The sequence below is a fragment of the Mandrillus leucophaeus genome, unplaced genomic scaffold, assembly GCF_000951045.1.
Source record: "Mandrillus leucophaeus isolate KB7577 unplaced genomic scaffold, Mleu.le_1.0 Scaffold169, whole genome shotgun sequence".
Taxonomy (NCBI): Eukaryota; Metazoa; Chordata; class Mammalia; order Primates; family Cercopithecidae; genus Mandrillus; species Mandrillus leucophaeus.
In genome coordinates, this window is record NW_012101687.1 from 4701893 (window position 1) to 4723034 (window position 21142).

At 37.8% G+C, this 21142-nt stretch overlaps 1 protein-coding gene across 8 annotated transcripts in view; it reads left to right on the top strand.

Annotated features, from left to right (window-relative positions):
• FRS2 (fibroblast growth factor receptor substrate 2) overlaps positions 1–21142 on the top strand; it is a 110208-nt gene that overhangs the window by 43351 nt on the left and 45715 nt on the right. For 7 of the 8 annotated variants that reach the window (XM_011976610.1, XM_011976612.1, XM_011976613.1 and 4 more), the window contains 2 exons: positions 17223–17318; positions 18346–18388. The exons of the other annotated variant lie outside the window; for it this stretch is intronic. The gene's annotated coding sequence lies outside the window, so the exon portion shown is untranslated. The remainder of the gene's footprint in view (positions 1–17222; positions 17319–18345; positions 18389–21142) is intronic. 8 annotated transcript variants of the gene reach the window in all.

The following is a 21142-nucleotide window of genomic DNA, read 5'->3' on the forward strand; positions in this document are numbered from 1 at the left end:
GTTAGCCAGGATGGTCTCGATCTCCTGACCTTGTGATCCACCCGTCTCGGCCTCCCAAAGTGCTGGGATTACAGGCTTGAGCCACCGCGCCGGGCCAGCTTACCTCTTTTTGGCGGGGGAGGGGAATATTTTGGCTGTTACTGTTATTTCATAGTATAAATTACTCTTTATAACAGGGTGGTTATTCAGAGCTAGCCTTAGGACCTTTTTAGCTCTGCTTCTTCTAGGCTTCTCATAAAACACAAATATAGCTAGTTTGTAAGACTTACTTGCATAAGCCTCATTTAAGAAAGAAGACCTAGATTTTGTGTGAACTTGTTCCTTTTTTTCCCTTGAGTAGAAAGCTCACACTACATTTAGTATAAGAACCAAATACAGAAGAACTTTTTCCTAAGGGATTGTGGTATCTTTATAAGGTGGGTGGATTGTGACCAGAAAAAAATTTTTTTTTGTTAAGTGGCATACACTTAAGTTCATGGTGTTTAGGTATATGTCCTGAGGGCATGCAGTAAATAACAACTTATATATTATAATTGATGGTTAAGAAATAGCCCTTGATATATATGCTAAAATGATTTTACTTTATAACACATCCCGGACATTACCTAGAAATGAACTTACAGACACTGTAGAAAGTTTTTACTTTCCTTGATGACCTTTTCTGCACTTTTAGGTCTGGAGTATGTATGAATTATCATAAATCAGAACTTTATGTTAAAAAGAATACAAACAGTTGAAATCACTTGCTTTGGATTTAGTGTTTTTTTGTTATTTTAAGTTCAGGAATCAAGCCATATGGTATTCAGTTAACTTTATTTCAGTTACTTTTACTTTGAAGGGCAAAATGCAGATGTCTTAATGACATCATTCAGCTAGGAATCAGAAGATAAGTTCCTTGGGTAAGTTGCTCAACTCTCAAGGCCTCAGCTACTTGTAAGTTGTAATGTAGCTCTGATGCATGAGCATAAACCTTGAAATTCTGTGACTTCTACCCCCTGCCCCCCAAAATCTCTGGCAAAGTTTGGGTTTTTTTTTTTTTTTTTTAACTTTTTTATACATTGGATGTACATTAACAACAATATACATTTCCAAATTCTTCTTTCTTTTTTCCTGAATTTTAATCTGAAAAGATTTGCTTTTTTAAACTTTTTTTTTTTTTTTTTTAGGTTGGCAGTCAACAATCACCTTTTTTTTTTTTTTTTAAAAAAAAAGCTATGCTTGATTTTATTCATATATATATATATATATTTTTTTTTTTTTTAATTCATTAAAACATAGTTTCAACCCCATATGGTAACTGGCTACTGAGACTAGGGAAACTAGTCCACAAGCTTTAGCCTCGCTACAAACCTTGTATCAACATTTATACTGATGAGTAATAAAATTAACAGATTTGAGCTGTAACATTCTGAACACTGGAAAAAGCATTACTGAACTGTAAAATAGACCTGCAGAGAAATCTGGCAGAGGAAGAGGAGAGTGCATTAGCCTATGACAATGAGGCACTGACTTACTGTGCACTATTTTAACAGAGAAGTGAATAGTTTTGCTATTTAGACATTTTACTGAGTTATTTTTTAAAACAAGAGAGGAATATATATGGTTTTCTGATAATAATAAAAAAATTTTTGACCTAAAAATGACCCTTGGGGGTGAGGCTCCTCAAATGTAAAGCTTCTGCTGGGAAGAAAGCTGGTGGGAATACATAGGTTGGTTTTAGGCATGGTGGAATCATTTGTTACCTCAATGAAAGCTACTCCTTGGATAGAGTTGTTTTCTTGTGATACCATTTTTCCTTGACAGTGTTCCTTTGAAATAAATCTAAAACTGCCTAGATATTTCTTACTTTTTAAATTAAGAAAATAATTATCCATAATTTATAAAAATAAAATTCCAGGACTTCCCAGGATAAATCCATTGGTTAAAAGCAAGCAATACTTTTTGAGTTCCTTTGAAGAGATGGAAAATTTCTTTTTTTCTGTGTGGGTGAGGCAGGTGAGAATAGATTTCGCCCCTGCGTGATGTCAATCAGAATTTTTGGTTAGTAAAAACCAACTCAAATATGTTTTAAAAGGAAATTGAGTAGAGCTCATTGGCTTATCAAATTGTTGTGAGGGTTGGAGAACAAGATTCGGGGCTAAGCAACCAGAAACAATGCCCCAAATCACATTGCACAATTCCCATGAGGATGCCAGTACCATCTAGAGACAGGCGGATGGACACCACAGCCTGTCCCAGCAGCACCTGGCTCTGGATGACTCTCAATGCTGCCACCGCTGCCCTAGACTGACCTTGCTGAAACTGCTCCACCATTAGTGTGAGAACAAGCTCCTTCTCTCTGCTTCTGCCTACTAGTTTGCTACTCAGGGATGCACATGTGTGTTTGACAAAATACATATCCTAGATGTATGGGAGATGTAGGAAAGTGTTTAACCTTCTGCAATCATAAGATGGGTGGATGGCCAGGCGCAGTGGCTCATGCCTTTAATCCCAGCACTTTGGGAGGCTGAGGTGGGTGGATCACCAGAGGTCAGGGGTTCTAGACCAGCCTGGCCAACATGGCGAAACCCCATGTCTACTAAAAATACAAAAATTAGCCAAGCGTGTTGGCGTGTGGCTGTAATCCCAGCTGCCTAGGAGGCTGAGGCAGGAGAATCACTTGAACCCAAGAGGCAGAGGTTGCAGTGAGCTAAATCGTACCACTGCACTCTAGCCTGGGCAACAGAGTGGGACTCCATCTCAAAACAAAAACAAAAACAAAGATGGGTGGAGTTCTCAAGAACTCCAAAATGTGGAACTAGTGTTTTACCTTCTGAAATCATATGGCAGGAGAAGTTCAAGCAGACAAAAAGAATAATAGTTGTTCACTGCACCTGATGTTTCAGATAGAATGTGAAGCCCTCAATATGTGCCACCATGCTAAATGTTTAACAAGAATTATCTGTGTCATCCTCACAACGAACTTACTAGTTTCATTTTAGAAATTAAGAGATAGACCAGAGCAAGTAACCTGCCCAAGATTGTACAGTTAGTTATAGCAGTGTTGGGATATAAATTCAGAGCTATGACTCCAAAGCCAGTGCTAACTACTTAATTAAACTAACTTTTAATGTTTTTTCTGTCCTGATGTATTTAGCTCAACATTCTGTAAATAAATCTATTAGATTGAACCTACTATGTTTATTAAGATTTCGTGTATGACGTTTATGTGTTTAGGTAGTTTAAGGAAAGCTGAAAGTTTGTGGCTTTGATTTTTTCTATTTTCAACTGATGATTAAATAATTTCTGATTCTTTTTCTCACTTTGTGACTATTTTTGTAATTCACTTTGCCTCAGACTACAATCTGATAAAATGCTTTGTTTCTGAATATCAGTGCTTAGAAATGAGTTACTGAGTGTGAGAGACAGGCTGATACGAAAGGAGAGGGAATATAGAGTGACTGAGACTGAGGGAGGAAAGGAGAAACATCCCTTGCTCTCTCTTTCTGTCTGTCTCTCACACACATACACACACCCACACACACCCCTTGAGAGGGAGAAACAAAGACAAATACATATGGAAGAGAGGGGATGCACACACATTACCCTGAAAGCAACATTTTTAATCTTTTGTTCACTCTAATGGTAGGTCGAAAAACAACTTTTTCCCTTTCTATATCAGGAAAGTCATTGAGGTCTGTCTTTTTTTAAAAAAAAAGTTTGAATCTGTGCTTTCCCTAGAGTAAACAGTAAATCTTAAGCCTCTCTACCAGTTTACATTTTATATTGGTTTATGTATTTCTAGTTTGACCCCCCACCCACACACACACACAAAAGGTGTGATATCTAGGAGAAATAAACAAGAACTGTTATTTAACCCGGGAAATATCCAACTTGGTTTGGGCAAGAGGAAATCATAAAGACAAACTCCCATAGTTTCTATGATGTCAATTAAACTGGAGTATTTATTCGTAAACCACATCTCTTGTTAATTATTACTGTAACACAAGTCTGTCCTACAGATTTTTCTATACTTCCAAAGCAGTACTTCATAATAATGTTATTTTATTCACTTGTGCCTTTAGGACTAAATGGGCAGCTGTATTTTTGTAAAAGTGGGTAGATTAAATGCCCTTCCACACACATGCTTTTGTAGACAGTCTGAATGTGAGCTGGAGATGTGCTTGATGTAAGGTTAAAATCCATGAAATTAAAAGTGATTTGTGTTCTATTTAAATATTAAATTGTCAACATTGAGTATACTATACTTTTTGTCCTTATCTCCATCTGATCTTTCCTAGCATATAACTTTTAATGTGAGAACTGTTATTTCTTTATAATTTGTTTTGTTTTAATCCAGTACTAGCTGTATAAAATGGATTTTTTCATAAAAGCAATTGATGTTATATATTCTTCTATTCTGCCACTTTAAGATTTATGCTTCTTATGGAAACTTTTTAGTGAATCAGTTTTCAAATGAGTGGTAGTCCATTTTTGAAAACAGAGTGTTGGCATATATAGGCTTAGCATCCCTAATCCAAAAATTTAAAATTTGAAATGCTCCAAAATTCAAAGCTTTTTGTGCACCAACATGATGCTACAGTAAAATTTCATATCTGACCTCATGTCATGGGCTCCAGTGAAAACACGGGCACACAACACACAGCTTATTCATCCTCCACAAAGGAAAAAAGACTCTCCCAGCCCTCACAGCTGTAGTTACCTTTTCTGTGTGCAGAATGATGATAGTGCTAAACAACCACAGATTGTCCACATGGGTGGCTGAGATAGCAACACCTTTGCTTTCTGATGGTTCAGTGTATACAAACTTTGTTTCATGTGCAAAGTTATTTAAAATGTTGCATAAAATTACCTTCAGGTTATATGTATAAGGTATATATGAAATGTAAATGAATTTCATGTTTAGACTTGGATCTCATTCCTGAGATATCTCATTATGTATATGCAGATATTCCAAAATCTGAAAAAAATCTGAAATTCAAAACACTTCTGGTTTCAAGCATTTTGGATAAGGGATACTCAACCTGTACTTTTTTTTTTTTTTTTTTAATCTTTAGGGGCATTTGTCAGTGTTGAATCTAATAATCTAGATAAGAAATGGTGTGTGAGGCCGGAGCAGTGATCCACTGAGCCTAGACTGTCCTAAAGAGCCACACCAAGGAAACAGATTTCTTATTGGAATTCTGCCATTCCTAAAGGGCACATAGGCCATTTGTAATTTCCTTTAACTCAGAATTCATGCTTTTATTTAAACTCTTCAGCATTGCTGTCGGTTCTGATTCATATATAATACATGTATGTTAGACATGTATTAAGCTAAAATGTCCTGTAGATTTGTTGGAATGTGTAATTCTGGGGGAAAAAACATTTATGTTACTAACTTGACTTCTTTCCTTGCTTATAAGGTGCTTCATTTTCTTTACCTGTAAAATATAAAATGATTTCACAGGTATTTCCCCCCACTCTAAAAATATGTTGTAATATGGCAAATTTATAGGGCTTGTCTTTTTTGCCCTTCTTCTTAGCGTTTTCTTCCTATATTGCATTTATATACAAAATATTAAGCACTTTTTTATGTATAAGGAAGGAGGCACAAGTTAGGGAGGATCACTGAATTCATTTGGCTTATCTTAACTAAAAGTTTTGTGGATTTCATGAGAAACACTATTTCATAGCAGTAGTTGAAAGAAAACAGGTATAGCTTGTCTTGAGTGCTTTGAGGTATGGATTTGTTGAAGACCTCTTCATGAGACATGAATTCTACTTCTCAATTTGTTGGAAACTGGTTGAAGACATTAGTCATTCCTTCTTTCATTGTCCTTTGTACAATTCCCACTTATGAGAAAATACCTTAGAGTTTAGTTGTGGGAAAAATTATCTCTATATCCTGTACACAGCTTAAAAATATTTAGAACCTACCAAAACTACTGACAAATGAAGATAGTGTTTTTCTTCTGGCAGATAAACACAGATTTTTTTTTTTAATTGTAACTATTTTTGGCCAGGGGGCTCACGCCTATAATCCTAGCACTTTGGGAGGCTGAGATGGGCAGATTGCTTGAGCTCAGGAGTTTGACACCAGCCTGGGCAACATGGTGAAACCCTATCTCTATGAAAACATAGAAAAAATATAATTAGCTAGGTGTGGTTGCGCATGCTTGTAGTCCCAGCTACTTTGAGGGCTGAGGCAAGAGGATCGCTTGAACCTAGGAAGTCGAGGCTGTAGTGAGTAGAGATGGTGTCACTGCATTCCAGCCTAGTTGACAAAGTAAAACCCTGTCTTTAAAAAAAAAAAAAAAAAAAAAAAAAATTATAGGCCAAGCACGGTGTCTCATGCCTGTAATCCCAGCACTTTGGAAGGCTGAGGCGGGCAGATCACCTGAGGTCTGGAGCTCGAGACCAGCCTGACCAACATGGAGAAACCATGTCTCTACTAAAAATACCAAAGTAGCCGGGTGTGGTGGTGCTTGCCTGTAATCCCAGCTACTTGGGAGGCTGAGGTAGGAGAATCTCTTGAACCCAGGAGGCAGATCGTGCCATTGCACTCTAGCCTTGGCAACAAGAACAAAACTCCGTCTCAAAAAAAAAAAATACAGTTGTAACTGTTTTTTATTGACTTCTGTTTTTGAAGTTATGGACTATTGCCTAGAAAATAAAGGGGCCAAGGTGTGTTTTGTACAAATTGCATCCACTTCTGAGGAAGTTAATGGACGGGGTGACAGTCTCTGGGACCCACAGATATGAAGATACCATCTTCAAGAAGAGGCTGTCAAATACTGAGGTCTTTTGGGGTTCACGTAAGTCAGTTCCCTGGGATCGTATAAAAGGCAAACCTGCTTTAATACTAAGCTGCTCTTCATAGTAAATATTTTGTGTATTTACATTAAAATTCATGAAAAATAATAAAGTCACAGACTCTGATGACGTTTACATTTGTATGCATCTCTTATGCGTAATGTTGAAGACATAGAAGAAAACTCACTCTGAAGTTTTATTTTTTTTTAACTTTTTTTTTTTTTTTTGAGACAGGGTCTCGCTCTGCTGCCCAGGCTGGAGTGCAGTGGCCGGATCTCAGCTCACTGCAAGCTCCGCCTCCCGGGTTTACGCCATTCTCCTGCCTCAGCCTCCCGAGTAGCTGGGACTACAGGCGCCCGCCACCTCGCCCGGCTAATTTTTGTATTTTTTTAGTAGAGACGGGGTTTCACGTGTTAGCCAGGATGGTCTCAATCTCCTGACCTCGTGATCCGCCCGTCTCGGCCTCCCAAAGTGCTGGGATTACAGGCGTGAGCCACTGCGCCCGGCCATTTTTTTTAACTTTTAAGTTCAGGGATACATGTGCAAGTTTGTTATATTGGTACAGTTGTGTCACGGGGTTTGTTGTACAGATGATTTCATCATGCAAGTACTAAACCTAGTACCCAATAGTTATTTTTTTCTGCTCCTCTCCCTCCTCCCACCCTCCACCCTCTGGGAGGCCACAGTGTCTGTTGTTTCCCTCTTTGTGTCCATGTGTACTCACCATTTAGCTCTCACTTATAAGCGAGAACATGGGTATTTGCTTTTCTGTTCCTGTGTTAGTTTGCTTAGGATAATGACCTCCAGCTCCACCTTTTGTTGCTGCAAAGGACGTGATCTTGATCTTTGTTATGACAGCTTAGTATTCCATGTTGTATATGTACCACATTTTCATTATCCAGTCTACCATTAAAGGGCATTTGGGTTGATTCTATGTCTTTGCTATTGTGAATAGTGTTGCAGTGATCATATATGTGCATATGTCTTTATGACAGAACGATTTATATTCCTTTGGGTGTATACCCGGTAATGGGATTGCTGGATTGAATGGTAGTTCTGTTTTTAGCTCTTTGAGGAATCACCACACTGCTTTCCACAATGGTTGAACTAATTTACACTCCCACCAACTGTATAGAAGCATTCCCTTTTTTCTGTAACCTTGCCAGCACGTTATTTCTTGACTTCTTAATAATAGTCATTCTGACTGGTGTGAGATGGTATCTATCTCATTGTGGTTTTGATTTGCATTTTTCTAGTGATGAGTGATACTGAGCTTTTTTTCATATGCTTGTTGGCCACATTTATTTCTTCTTTTGAAACGTGTTTGTGTGCTTTGCCCACATTTTAATGGGGTTGTTTTTCTCTTGAAAATTTGTTTAAGTTCCTTATAGATGCTGGATATCACAGCTTTGTCAGACGCATAGTTTGCAAATATTTTCTCTCATTCTGTAGGTTGTCTCTTTTCCTCTATTGTTAGGTGTTTTGTTTTTGTTTGTTTGTTTGTTTGCTGGGCCCTTTAATGTAATTAGATCCTGTATGTCAATTTTTACTTTTGTTGCAATTGCTTTTGGCATCTTCATCATGAAATCTTTGCCAGTTCCTATGTCCAGAATGGTATTACCTAGGTTGCCTTCCGGGGTTTTTATAGTTTGGGGTTTTACATTTAAGTCTGTAATCCCTCTTGAGTTGGTTTTTGTAGATGGTGTTGGAAAGGGATCCAGTTTCAGTCTTCTGCGTATGGCTATCCAGTTATCCCAGCACCATTTGTTGATTAGGGAGTCCTTTTCCTATTGTTTGTTTTTGTCAAGTTTGTTGAAGAGCAGATGGTTGCAGTTGTGCGGCCATATTTTTTTGCTTTCTCTTCTGTTCCATTGGTCATACATGTGTGCCTGTTTTTGTACCAGTACCATGCTGTTTGGGTTACTGTAGCCCTATGGTGTAATTTAAAGTCAGGTAGCATGATGGCTCCTGTTTTATTCTTTTTTCTTAGGACACATTGGATATTTGGGCTTTTTTTGTGGTGGTGGTTCCGTATGAATTAAAAAATATTTTTTCTAGTTCCGTAAAGAATATCATTGGTAGTTTATAAATTGCTTTGGGCAGTGTGGCCATTTTAACGATATTGATTCCTCCTATCCATGAGCATGGAATGTTTTCCCATTTGTTTGTGTCATCTCTGATTTCTTTGAGCAGTATTTTGTAATTCTTGTTGTAGAGCTCTTTTACCCTCCTGGTTAGCTGTATTCCTAGGTTTTTTTTTTTCTTTTTTCTTTTTTTTTTGGTGGCAATTGTGAATAGGATTGTGTTCCTGGTTTGGCTCTTAGCATGGCTGTTGTTGGTGTATAGGAATGCTAGTGATTTTAGTACAGCTATTTTGTATCCTGAAACTGCTGAAGTTGTTTATCAGATCTAGGAGCTTTTGGGCTAAGACTGTAGACTTTTCTAGATATAGAGTCATGTTGTCTACAAACAAGGATAGTTTGACTTCCTCACCTCCTATTTGAATGCTCTTTATTTCTTTCTCTTGCCCAATTGCTCTGGCAGGACTTCTAATACTGTGTTGAATAGAAGTGGTGACAGAGGGCATCCTTGTTTTGTGCTGGTTTTTAAGGGGAATGCTTCCAGCTTTTGCCCATTCAGTATAATGTTGGCTGTGGGTTTGTCATAGATCGCTCTTACTATTTTGAGGTATGTTCCTTCAGTACCTAGTTTGTTGAGAGTTTTTAACGTGAAGGGTGTTGAATTTTATTGAGAGCCTTTTCTGCATCTGTTGAATTGATCATGTGGTTTTTGTCTTTAGTTCTGTTTACATGATGAATCACATTTATTAATTTATGTGTGTTGAACCAAACTTGCATCCCAGGGATAAAGCATACTTGACTGTAGTGGATTCACTTTTTGGTGTGCTGCTGGATTTGGCTTGCTAGTATTTTGTTGAGGATTTTTGCATCTATGTTTATCAAGGATATTGGCCTGAAGTTTTCTTTTGTGTATGTGTGTGTCTGCCAGGTTTTAGTAGCAGGATGATGCTCACCTCATAGAATGAGTTAAGGAGGAGTCCCTCCTCCTCAGTTTTTTTTGGAATAGTTTCAGTACAGATGGTACCAGCTCTTCTCTTACTCATTTCTTCTAGATTTTGTAGTTTGTGTGCATGGAGGTGTTCATAGTAGTCTCTGATGGTTATTTGTATATCTGTGGGGTCAGTGATAACATTGTCTTTGTCATTTCTCATTGTGTTTATTTGTATCTTCTCTCTTCTTTTATTAGTCTAGCTAGCAGTCTATTAATTTTTTTCAAAAAGCCAACTCCTGGGTTTGTTGATCTTTTGAATGGTTTCTTGTGTCTCAGTTTGGTTCAGCTCTGATTTTGGTTATTTCTTGTCTTCTGCTAGCTTTGGAGTTGGTTTGCTCTTGCTTCTCTAGTTCTTTTTGTTGTAATTTTAGGTTGTGTAAGGTCTTTCTGACTTTTTTATGTGAGCCTTTTGTGCTATAAATTTCCCTCTTCATGCCGCCTTAGCTATGTCTGAAATTCTGGCTGTATCTTTGTCCTCATTAGTTTCAAATAATTTCTTGACTCCTGCTTTAATTTTCATTGTTTACCCAAAAGTTATTAAGGAGTGGGTTAATTTCCATGTAATGAAGGTTTTGAGCAATTTTCTTCGTCTTGAGTTCTATTTTTATTATGCTGTGGTGCAAAAAGGGGGTTGGTATGATTTTGGTTCTTCCACATTTGCTGAGGATTGTTTATGTTCAATTGTGTAGTTGATTTTAGAGTATGTGCCGTGTGGCGATAAGAAGAATGTATATTCTGTTGTTTTGGGGTGGAGAGTTCTGTAGATGCGTATCAGGTTCATTTGTTCCGGTGTTGAGTTCAGGTCCTGAATATCTTTGTTAATATTCCTCCTCAAAGATCTGTCTGATACTGTCAGTGGAGTGTTAAAGCCTCACACTTATTATTGCATGGGAGTCCAAGTCTTTTTGAAGATCTCTTAAGAACTTGCTTTATGAATCTGGGTGCTCCTGTTTTGGGTGTATATGTATTTAGGATAGTTAGGTATTCTTGTTGAATTGAACCTTTTACCATTATGTAATGCCCTTGTCTTTTTTGATCTTTGTTGGTTTAAGGTTTGTTTTGTCTGAAATTAGGATTGCAACCCCTGCTTTTTCTGTTTTCCATTTCCCTGGTAGATTTTTCTCCACTCCTTTATTTTGAGTCCATGGGTGTCATTGCATGTGAGATGGGTCTCTTGAGGACAGCATACCACTGAGTCTTGCTGCTTTATCCAGTTTGCCACTCTGAGCCTTTTAATTGGGGTGGTTAGCCTATTAACATTGCAGGTTAGTATTGATAGTGTGAGTTTGATCCTGTCATCATGATGTTAACTTGTTATGCTGACTTGTTTGTGTGGTTGCTCTGTAGTGTCACTGGTCTATGTACTTCAGCTTGTTTTTGTAGTGACTGGTAAGGGTCTTTCCTTTCCATATTTAGTACTTCTTTCAGCAGCTCTTGTAAAGCAGGTCTGGTGGTAACAAATTCCTTCAGCATTTGTTTGTCTGAAAAGGATCTTATTTCTGCTTCATTTATGAAGCTTGGTTTGGCTGGATATTAAATTCCAGTGCTCCAGTAACACTGGTCACCACACTCCAATGGGCAAGTGCCAGCCAAAGCACTTCATAGGGTGGTGGCAGCAGGTTTGGTCCTTGTACTCGTTTGCACGTGCCAACAGCAATGGCAGTGTGGACACGTGGGCTGTGGCAGGGTGCTAGCCAGTGCCAGGGTGCCAGCCTCCATGCAGGCATTTGCAGCAGCCGGGCGGCATCATGGCTAGAGGAGGGCTGTAGTCAGCCATCTTGGAGAGTCCTCCACGCTGGAAGTTTTTACCTTGATGCTCTAAATCGAATCACAATGTTAAGATGTCATATTGTTTTTTACTTAAAAAAAATGCATTTTGTGTCATGGCCTAGAATGTGTGTAGCATGTTTTTATACAAGCCACAAGTATTTAAATATGCATTATTCATACTGTGTGTGAGTATTCAAGAGGAAGGAAGGAAAGGAGATAAAGATGAGACAAACACTGACTATAGAGAGACTGTGTGTATATGATAAAGTTTCAAGAAACAATACATATTTGTACGCTCTGTGATCTGCATTTCCTTAAAATACAAAACAAAACAAGCAAATGCCACAGGTGATAACCCCCAACATTGATTTCAAAACCATACAGACCATCCCATTATCTTTATATGTTCCTAATTCTAGGTCTGCACACAAAGTCTTTGTTACTGAGAAAGGAACACTAAAATCCTAAAGCTTAAAAAAATAAAGTATTGTTTATAAGTGGTGTCTTGAGAACGCATGTCATCTCTTTCCTCTCCTTCATCTTTATTAACCATCAGTGCATTGGAGACTGTGAGGGAGATTTTTTTTTTTAGCACCATAAACTCAACTAAGTGGTATGTGTTTTTTTAAAAGAATGTTGTTTTTTGCTGATAATCCCCAGATCACAAAGATTTAGAAGACTAGCATATGTATTTAGTCCTTTGGGAAACTTTATTTATTTTGATTTTAATTTTATTTTTTGAGATGGAGTTTCGCTCTTGTTGCTCAGGCTGGAGTGCAGTGGTGTAATCCCGACTTACTGCAACTTCCACCCCCTGGGTTCAAGCGATTCTCCTGCCTCAGCCTCCCAAGTAGCTAGGATTACAGGCATGCACCACCACACCTGGCTAATTTTGTAGTTTTAGTAGAGATGGGGTTTCACCATGTTTGTCAGCTAGTCTCCAACTCCTGACCTCAGGTGATCTGCTGACCTTAGCCTCCCAAAGTGCTGGGATTATAGGTGTGAGCCATGGCGCCTGGCCCATCCTTTGGGAAACTTTAAATTGATCAGTCTGTTTCTCTGTGTAAATCAGTAAGTTGCATTGATGTTTAAATGGCGTGTTTTTTAATCATGGGGATAGTTCTAAGTAATTTTCACTTTTTCCAAATAACTTAAGACATTAGTATAATAAGGCTACATTTCCTGGGTAATGTGTCCTGATAAGAAATTACCTTGATTTTCATTTTTAAATACAGTGGATATATTGCTTCTGTTGTGTGATAGGCAGTAGTTCAATCTAATAACAACCAATTACGCTTACGATTCAGAAAGAAAATATTCCTACGCAATATTTTCTCATTAATGACACTTATAAAATCAGATTCTATTGAGTATGAAGAACTAAAGCCAATTAGTGTTATCTGATAATGTGAAGAATGTGTTCCACACGAGAGGATTTTTCAGAAAAAGAAAATTAGGAAAATTAATAAAACTAATAATTTTATTATAAATTCTAAAAATTACTTTAAAGATAATTTAACAGATACGTGTGTGTGTGTGTGTAGATAGATGAGAGAGAAAAATATTTCAGATACTCAGAAAAGTGTAGAAACTTTTTTTTTTCAGACGGAGTCTCCGTCGCCCAGGCTGGAGTGCAGTGGCGTCTCGGCTCACTGCAACCTCTGCCTCCCAGGTTCAAGCCACTCTCCTGCCTCAGCCTTCTGAGTAGTTGGGGCTACAGGCGCGTGCCACCATGCCCGGCTAATTTTTGGTATTTTTAGTAGAGATAGGGTTTCACCATGTTATCCAGGATGGTCTTGATCTCCTGACCTCGTGATCCGCCTGCCTCGGCCTCCCAAAGTGTTGGGATTACAGGCATGAGCCACTGCGTCCGGCCAGTGCAGAAACTTTTGATGAACACCTGTGTGGCCACCCTGTCGAACCCTGACATTTTTTCCCTGGCTTTTCTAAGTGTATGGAAAAACAATCAGTCATTTAAAAGTGATTTGAAAACCAATTATTGTGCTGTGCTCTGGCCAGCTTATTTTTACTCAATTCTTTTGACCTAAGCGTGGCACATTCTTTGGATTCACCCCTTAATGCCCTTAATAATCCCCTAATGCCACAGGTTTACTCTTAATGTATAGCAGTGAATCTTTCTTCATTTGTCCTCCTGTCTGAAGCAAGAATGGAGCAAAGTTTTTTTTTAAATGATTTTTTTTTTCTGTTTTTGAAGAGACAAGGTCTAGGTACATCGTTCAAGCCGGACTGTAACTCTTGGGCTCAAAGAATCCTCCTGCCTCAGCCTCCCAAGTAACTGAGATTCTTGTTGCAAGTCACCATGCCTGGCTTTGAGCAAATTTTTTATATAAATAGCCTGGATTTACCTGTTTTTCCTATGGCACAAATAAGGGATTTGTCATTAATAACTGTATTCCAGGTTACTACAGATTATAATAGTGAACAAGACAAACTGGGATTTGGAATCCTGAGGCTATCTCTGATTTAGGCAAGTTAGGTAACCACCGTGTGCTTTAACTTTTTTGATTGGGAAATTCTGAGAATTAACTAATGTATATATGGCATATAGAAGTTGCTCAGTAAAAGTTTTTAATATTACTAGCCTTCTTTCAAGTGGTTGAACTTGCTAAAAGTCTGATTTCTAAATGAGTGGGAGCATTTCGGTACAAAAATATTCAAGGGTTCTCTCCAACTTTCCAAACAAAGCAGATTTGAACATTAAATTTCATCATCCAACTGTTGGAACCCCTGCTAATTGTTTTCATTGTACTCTTGGTTTATTTTTATACCTAAGGTCTGATAGGCACATAACAAATGCTTTATGTACCTTAAAGTAAGTGAAAATAGATTGTTCAGATAAAAGGTATGTGGATAAGTCAGTTTTGCAGCAATTCTAGAGAACTCTTGCCAGAACTGTATCTTTGTTTTGGTTTTCAGGGACTGTTAAATGTGATCACTGAGTCAGACTTGCTGTTTTCTCTGTCCCCTGGCTATCTCTCTTAAGACCCTGAAATTTGCCAGCCATAGAATATTTAAAAGGCAGAGGAGGGCTTAGTCTAGGGGGAGTTTGTTTATTTAAAAAAAAATAATTAAGTTTAAACATCCTACCATGTCATAGCTAGTTTAGTCATGTTAAGAGTTAGTGAGTTCTTTTGATTCCTTCCTGGTGGTCTTGATACCTAAAGGTAACAGACAAATTTGAAGCAGTTAAACTTCCTGAGATTACTTGGAGCCTTATAATGTAATCCCAAACAGAAATCCCTGACGAAGTGGAAGAAAAGGAAATGCCATTTATTTTGCTGGTTTCTGTTTTTTAATGGGACTCTTTTAATTCAAATCTTCTACCACTCTATTCTAGAGTTATGGTACAGATGATTTAAAAACAAAACAACCGTTTAAAAAAAACACGCTGTGATAGATACATCTTCATTATTTCTTTGAAGTCAGGAACGTAAGAATCTTTTAAAAGGAACAGTGTAGCTCTACAGATGTTTAGACACAAAGAAAGATCTAAAAATTGATTATGTTATGTTTGAAGATTACCATCTCCCAAATTTATAATTTACCATTCCTTGCAAATTCTTTGCCAGATAAGGAAAACTAAGACAGCTATTTTGGGCTTGCCCGGGACACTGGGGTAGATTTCTTTGATGAGATGACTTATAAAAACAAAGTCCTAAAGGAAGAGGAGAAATAAGTGAGACAGAGAGAGAGAGAGAGAGAGAGATTGATTTGTTGTTACTGGCAGAGGGAAAAAAAGTCCTGAGACCCTGAAGTGAGAAGATGCTTGATAAGTTTAAGGAAAGGAAAGAGGCTGGTATGGCTTGAATGGGGTGAATAAGGGAGAGAATGGTAGATGAGGTCAGAGAGATGGGGTGGGGGATAGCAGATCATGGTCTTTATGGGCCTTTGTAAGGACTTTGACTTTCAGACTACTGAGCTGGACTCAATTGGAGGATTTGATTAGAAGAATGACATGATCTGACTTTCTTTTGAAAATGGCTAATCTCACTGACTTGTTGAGGTGAGCAAGAGAGAGGCTAGGAGATCAGATAGGGAACTATTATACTAATGTGTATGCGAAATACTGTGACTTGGACCATGGTACTAAGAGTGGAAGTGGTAATAATATGAATATCTTTTGAAACTGGAGCTCCTAGGATGAACACTACATGGGTAGTGACATTTTAAAATACTAGAAGGTGAGCTGGGCATGGTGGCTCATGCCTGTAATCCCAGCACTTAGGGAAGCAGAGGCAGGTAGATCACTTGAAGCCAGAAGTTCGAGACCAGCCTGGTCAACAAGGTGAAACCTCGTCTCTACTAAAAATACAAAAATTAGCCAGACATGGTGGCATGTGCCTGTAATCCCTTCTACTCGGGAGGCTAAGACAGGAGAATTGCTTGAACCCAGGAGGCAGAGGTTGCAGTGAGCCCAGATTGCGTCATCACACTCCAGCCTAGGCAACAGAGCGAGACCCTGTCTCAAACATAAATAAATAAATAAATAGTAATGGAAGGTTAAATATTTCATCAATTTAAGTTTAAAAAATTCATCAGTTTATTAATCATTTCAGTAAATCCTTATGAATGCTTAAAGCATGGAATTCATTGTTTTAGGTGCTTGAAAAATACCAGTAGGCTGGGTGTGGCAGCTCGCGCCTGTAATTCCAGCACTTTGGGAGGCAGACGCAGGTGGATCACCTGAGGTCAGGAGTTCAAGACCAGCCTGGCCAACGTGGTGAATCCCTGTCTCTACTAAAAATACAAAAATTAGCCAGACGTGGTGGAGCGTGCCTGTAGTCCCAACTGCTAGGCAGGCGGTTGGATTGCTTGAACCTGGGAGGCGGAGGTTGCAGTGAGCTGCGATCGCGTCACTGCACTCCAGCTTGAGCAACAGAGTGAGACTCTGTCTCAAAAGAAAAAAAAAAACAGTAAATAAAACCAAGAAAAACCCCTTCTGTGATTTACATTCTAGTTATAGGGGAAAGTTGACAATAAAAATAATAATTGCTTATAAGAATTAATGATAATAATTGTTTATAATAAATAAGCAATTTGTTGTGTTCAGAATGTACTATATTAGGGCTCCCATATATTTTCTATCACCCCCCGCTCCCCAGTCTCAGCCCTGTTGTTAATGTTTTTTTATGAGAAGGTTGCTCAATAAGTGCTTTGAGGCTGGGCATGGTGGCTCACACCTGTAATCCCAGCATTTTGGGAGGCTGAGGCAGGAGGATTGCTTGAGTGCAGGAGTTCAAGACTAGCCTGGGCAGTGTAGTAAGACCCTGTCTCTGCAAATAATAATTTAAAAAATTGGCTGGGCATGTGGCATGCACCTGTGGTCCCAGCTACTCAGAAGGTTGAGGTGGGAGGATTGCCTGAGCCCAGGAGATTGAGGCTGCAGTGAGGTGTGATGGTGCCTCTGCGCTTCAGCCTGAGCAACAGAATGAGACCCTATCTGAAAGGGGAAAAAATGCTTTGAAAGTTCTTTCTGGTCACTACAATTTAGATAATTTTCCTTAAAGAGTTTTGTTATAATATATTCAAGAGTAGCATTCTTAATAACTTAACCTATATTTCAGAAATGACCATTAAGAAGTAGATGCCCAGATGCAAAAGTGATGAAACAGTCCATTTGTCATAAAGTAAGATGCAGCTGTGGCGTGTCAACCAGCTTGGTAAGTGTGGCCAAATCTTTTTTTTTTTTTTTAACTTTGTAGTTATCTACTTTGAAAATCATTTAATTAAAAAATATGGTAGACAGGCTGGGCATGCTTGCTCATACCTGTAATCCCAACACTTTTGGAGGCTGAGGCAGGTGGATCGCCTGAGGTCAGGAATTCAAGACCAGCCTGGCTTACCTGGTGAAACCCTGTCTCTACTAAAAATATAAAAATTAGCCAAGGATATTGGCACGTGCCTGTAATTTTAGCTACTTGGGAGGCTGAGGCGTGAGAATGGAGGTGGAGGCTGCAGTGAGCTGAGACTGCGCCACTGCACCCAGCCTGGGCAACAGAGTGAGACTCTGTCTCAAAAAAAAGAAAAAAAAAAAAAAAGTAGACATTAAAGTTACCTTTATTTTTGGTTTTACTTTGTAGTACAGATTCTACCATACAGCTCTAAGAAGTGTACTTCTGTGGTGTATCTTACAACATAATTTTGATTGGTAACGCTTCTTGCATATTTTTAAAAATTAAATTTATTTCGTATGTTTCTTCCTAGGATTAAAAGTATACCTTTCAGTATGGGGTTTCTTATTGGAGTGGTGAAAATATTCTGGAATAAGATGATGTGGTCATGGTTACAAAACTTTGTGTATATATTTAAAAAAAACACTGTTCAAAGAAATGCTTTTTACCTTATGTGAATTACACCTAAAAAAAAAAAAGTACCCTTCAGAACATCAAGTCTTAGAGGAAAACCTATTTGACTTAACAACTGTTTTAGAATATAAAAATTGCCACATATCATCAGGTACCTAGCAAAATGACTTGATATTTAGCAAGTAGAATAAGTGTTTTTGTAATAAAAGTAATAAATTTTATATTTTTTTAAATAACACATACTTTTGTCTCTCAGGCTTTCATAATATCAAATGTCATAGCATAATATTCTGAATGTACTATGTTAGCATTTTGTAAGTTTTCATTTTTAATAGACTGTCTTGAAACTAACATTTCAACTTTCTACCTGAAATTTTTTTAGGAACAAAATTGTATCTATTTTTCTCAGAAGAGAATTCCACAAGGTAAGAAATTGTAAATATAGTAATAAAATCAATATAGTTGAGTAAGGCTTAATTGCTCTTGATTTTTAAAAATTTGCTTCCATGTATTTATTTAATACCTTTTCTTTATCATAGGATTCTAATTTATTAGCTACTGTTTTACTATGTCAGAATTTTAGTCCCTTTCTCCAATTTCTTTAATTTTGAGTCTTTTGTATGGCATAGTAATTTTATTATTCTTATTTTGATATGTTACCACACTGCATAAATAGAATAGAAAGTATTCTTATTTTACAAATGAGGAAACCAGTATTAGGATTGGCTTTAGGTTCTTTTACTAATCTTATACTGCCACCCAGCTGATATTTTCCTATATATAAAAGGTGTAATTACTAGGATAGTGTTAACTTGAAAGAAGTGCTTTCTAACTAGGAAGAACCTCATAGCCTGAGAAGTTTAAAAAACACACATATACAGACAAAAATATAAGCCATGAATACTGTAGGCCATAGTCAAAGGAACATTTATTAATATGGATTTCGTCCACCTCTGTTATATAGAAAAGTATTTCATAAGTATTTCCAATTTAGAATGAATGCCATAAATTTAAGTTACCTAGGTTTTTTTTTGTTTTGTTTTTTGTTTTTTTTGAGATGGCATTTTGCTCTTGTTTTCCAGGCTGGAGTGCAATGGCGCGATCTCGGCTCACCACAGCCTCTGCCTCCTGGTTTCAAATGATTTTTCTGCCTTAGCCTCCTGAGTAGCTGGGATTACAGGCATGCACCACCATGCCTGGCTAGTTTTGTATTTTTAGTAGAGACGGGGTTTCTCCAGTTTGGTCAGGCTGTTCTCGAACTCCCAACCTCAGGTGTTCTGCCTGGCTTGGCCTCCCAAAGTGCTGGGATTACAGGTGTGAGCCACCGCGCCTGGTCGTATTTCTAGTTTTGAGCATGCCTGTTTACTTAAAGGTTATGTGTCTAGTTTTGATGGGTGGGAAATTAGAATTTCATCAAGGGGATGAAATGAACAATTTGATCTTATGTTTTTCAGAATATAGTAATCCCCTCCCCACCAAATTATTTGTAGTGTGAAAATCAGGTATACTGGATTATAAACCAGTATCTTCTGTCCCAAAAGGCTTAATTTGTTTCAGACCGTGCTTTACTGTTAGAGGCAGAGATTTAGATTGTTTTTGAGTAATCCAGTCCTATTCTAGGTCACTTTAGGTCTGAAGGGTCTTCAGATAATAGTAGTAACCACTTGGCTTACACCTAGCTCACATTTAAGCCTGTGGAAAGACTCTGAGAGATTTCACATGTAGGTGGTGGAATACGGAAATGCAGATTGATAGTCTACTTGAAGTTATGGGACTTTGAAGTTTAGCAGTGTTTTTGTTGTTCAAAAATAGACTACGATATTAAAAAGATGTGGGTCTTCTGACCCTGATTTCTTATTGTGTATGAGGACTTGAGGTGTTACAGTTCATTTTAACTGAGGTTGAACGTAATACACAAAAATGTGGATCGTTTTATAGTTTTATAAAAGAACAGTTATTTTAGATACCTTTTTGTTTCATGTTCCACTCTTAGAATTCCTTATTAGCTGGCTTGATTTTATTTTTTCAGCTACGTGCTTTTAGATTGAAAAACAAAAAAACAAAATTCAGAATAGGTTGAAACTCAACACAAATTGCTGCCACGTAACAAAAGTGCTGATCAAGTTAAATCAACCCCTGTAATGTGTATTGAAAGGAAAACCTCTCCTCTCTCCCCCAATTTGAAGAACAAGCATTTTCCCTGCCAAGAAGTACTGACTTTAAATGGACCAGCTGTCCATATTAGGAGTACAGGGTTGCTAAGGTGACCATGGCTGTTTGGAGAAGAATGCAGCTGAGAGGGCAAGTTCTCGATGTGTGAGCTGAGGGAAGGAATGTGGTGTGATTGTACATCATTCCTCCTAATCACATGCTCACAAAGTGCTGTGTGGGCAGCATGTAGAAACTACAAGTCTGAGTGCCGGAGCTTGTGTGTGGTTAAAATCATTTTGTTTTCATGTAAGCCACAGGCTTACAGTTTAGATGAAAAAGGTCTGTCTTATATGTATGTGTGTGTTTGAGGTTGAAGTTGGGGATGGTGCTTTGATGGCAGATGAGATGGGAATGTGTCTATTTTGCTGGATGGATAGATATTTTTTAATATTTTTAAAATAATTATTTATCTTGGAATAAATGTCATCTTTCCAGTTCATCCTTTTCAGTCATATATACAGTATTAATAGCCCCCAAGTAAATGATGTGTTCCTTGTAGTTGTGTATTTCTTTGGCACTGTAATTTCAGAATTATTTGGAGATTCCTAAAAATGTGTTGTCTACTCGTTCCATTTCTTCTTTTTTAAAAACTGAGTGTTTTTTCCTCAAGGCATCCAAAGTTAGGTTCTGGGCCTATGTGACAAATAAGTAGCCAATTTGGTAAAAATAATGATTCAAGGACAGTGAGAAGGGTCAAACTAACATCCCATTTACCTGAGATGCTGTTAAGAATTTACTATGGGCACCATTACTAATACTTGAAATGAGATCTAGATATAGGCGTTGATGTAGATACTTAAATGAAATGTGTTATTTTTGTTTTTTATCCTTTTTTCTTAATTCCTACAATGATGTGTTGATCTTAAATGAGGGCATAAATGTGATGTATTTAAGATATGAAGTAGTGCCGGGCGCGGTGGCTCAAGCCTGTAATCCTAGCACTTTGGGAGGCCGAGACGGGCGGATCA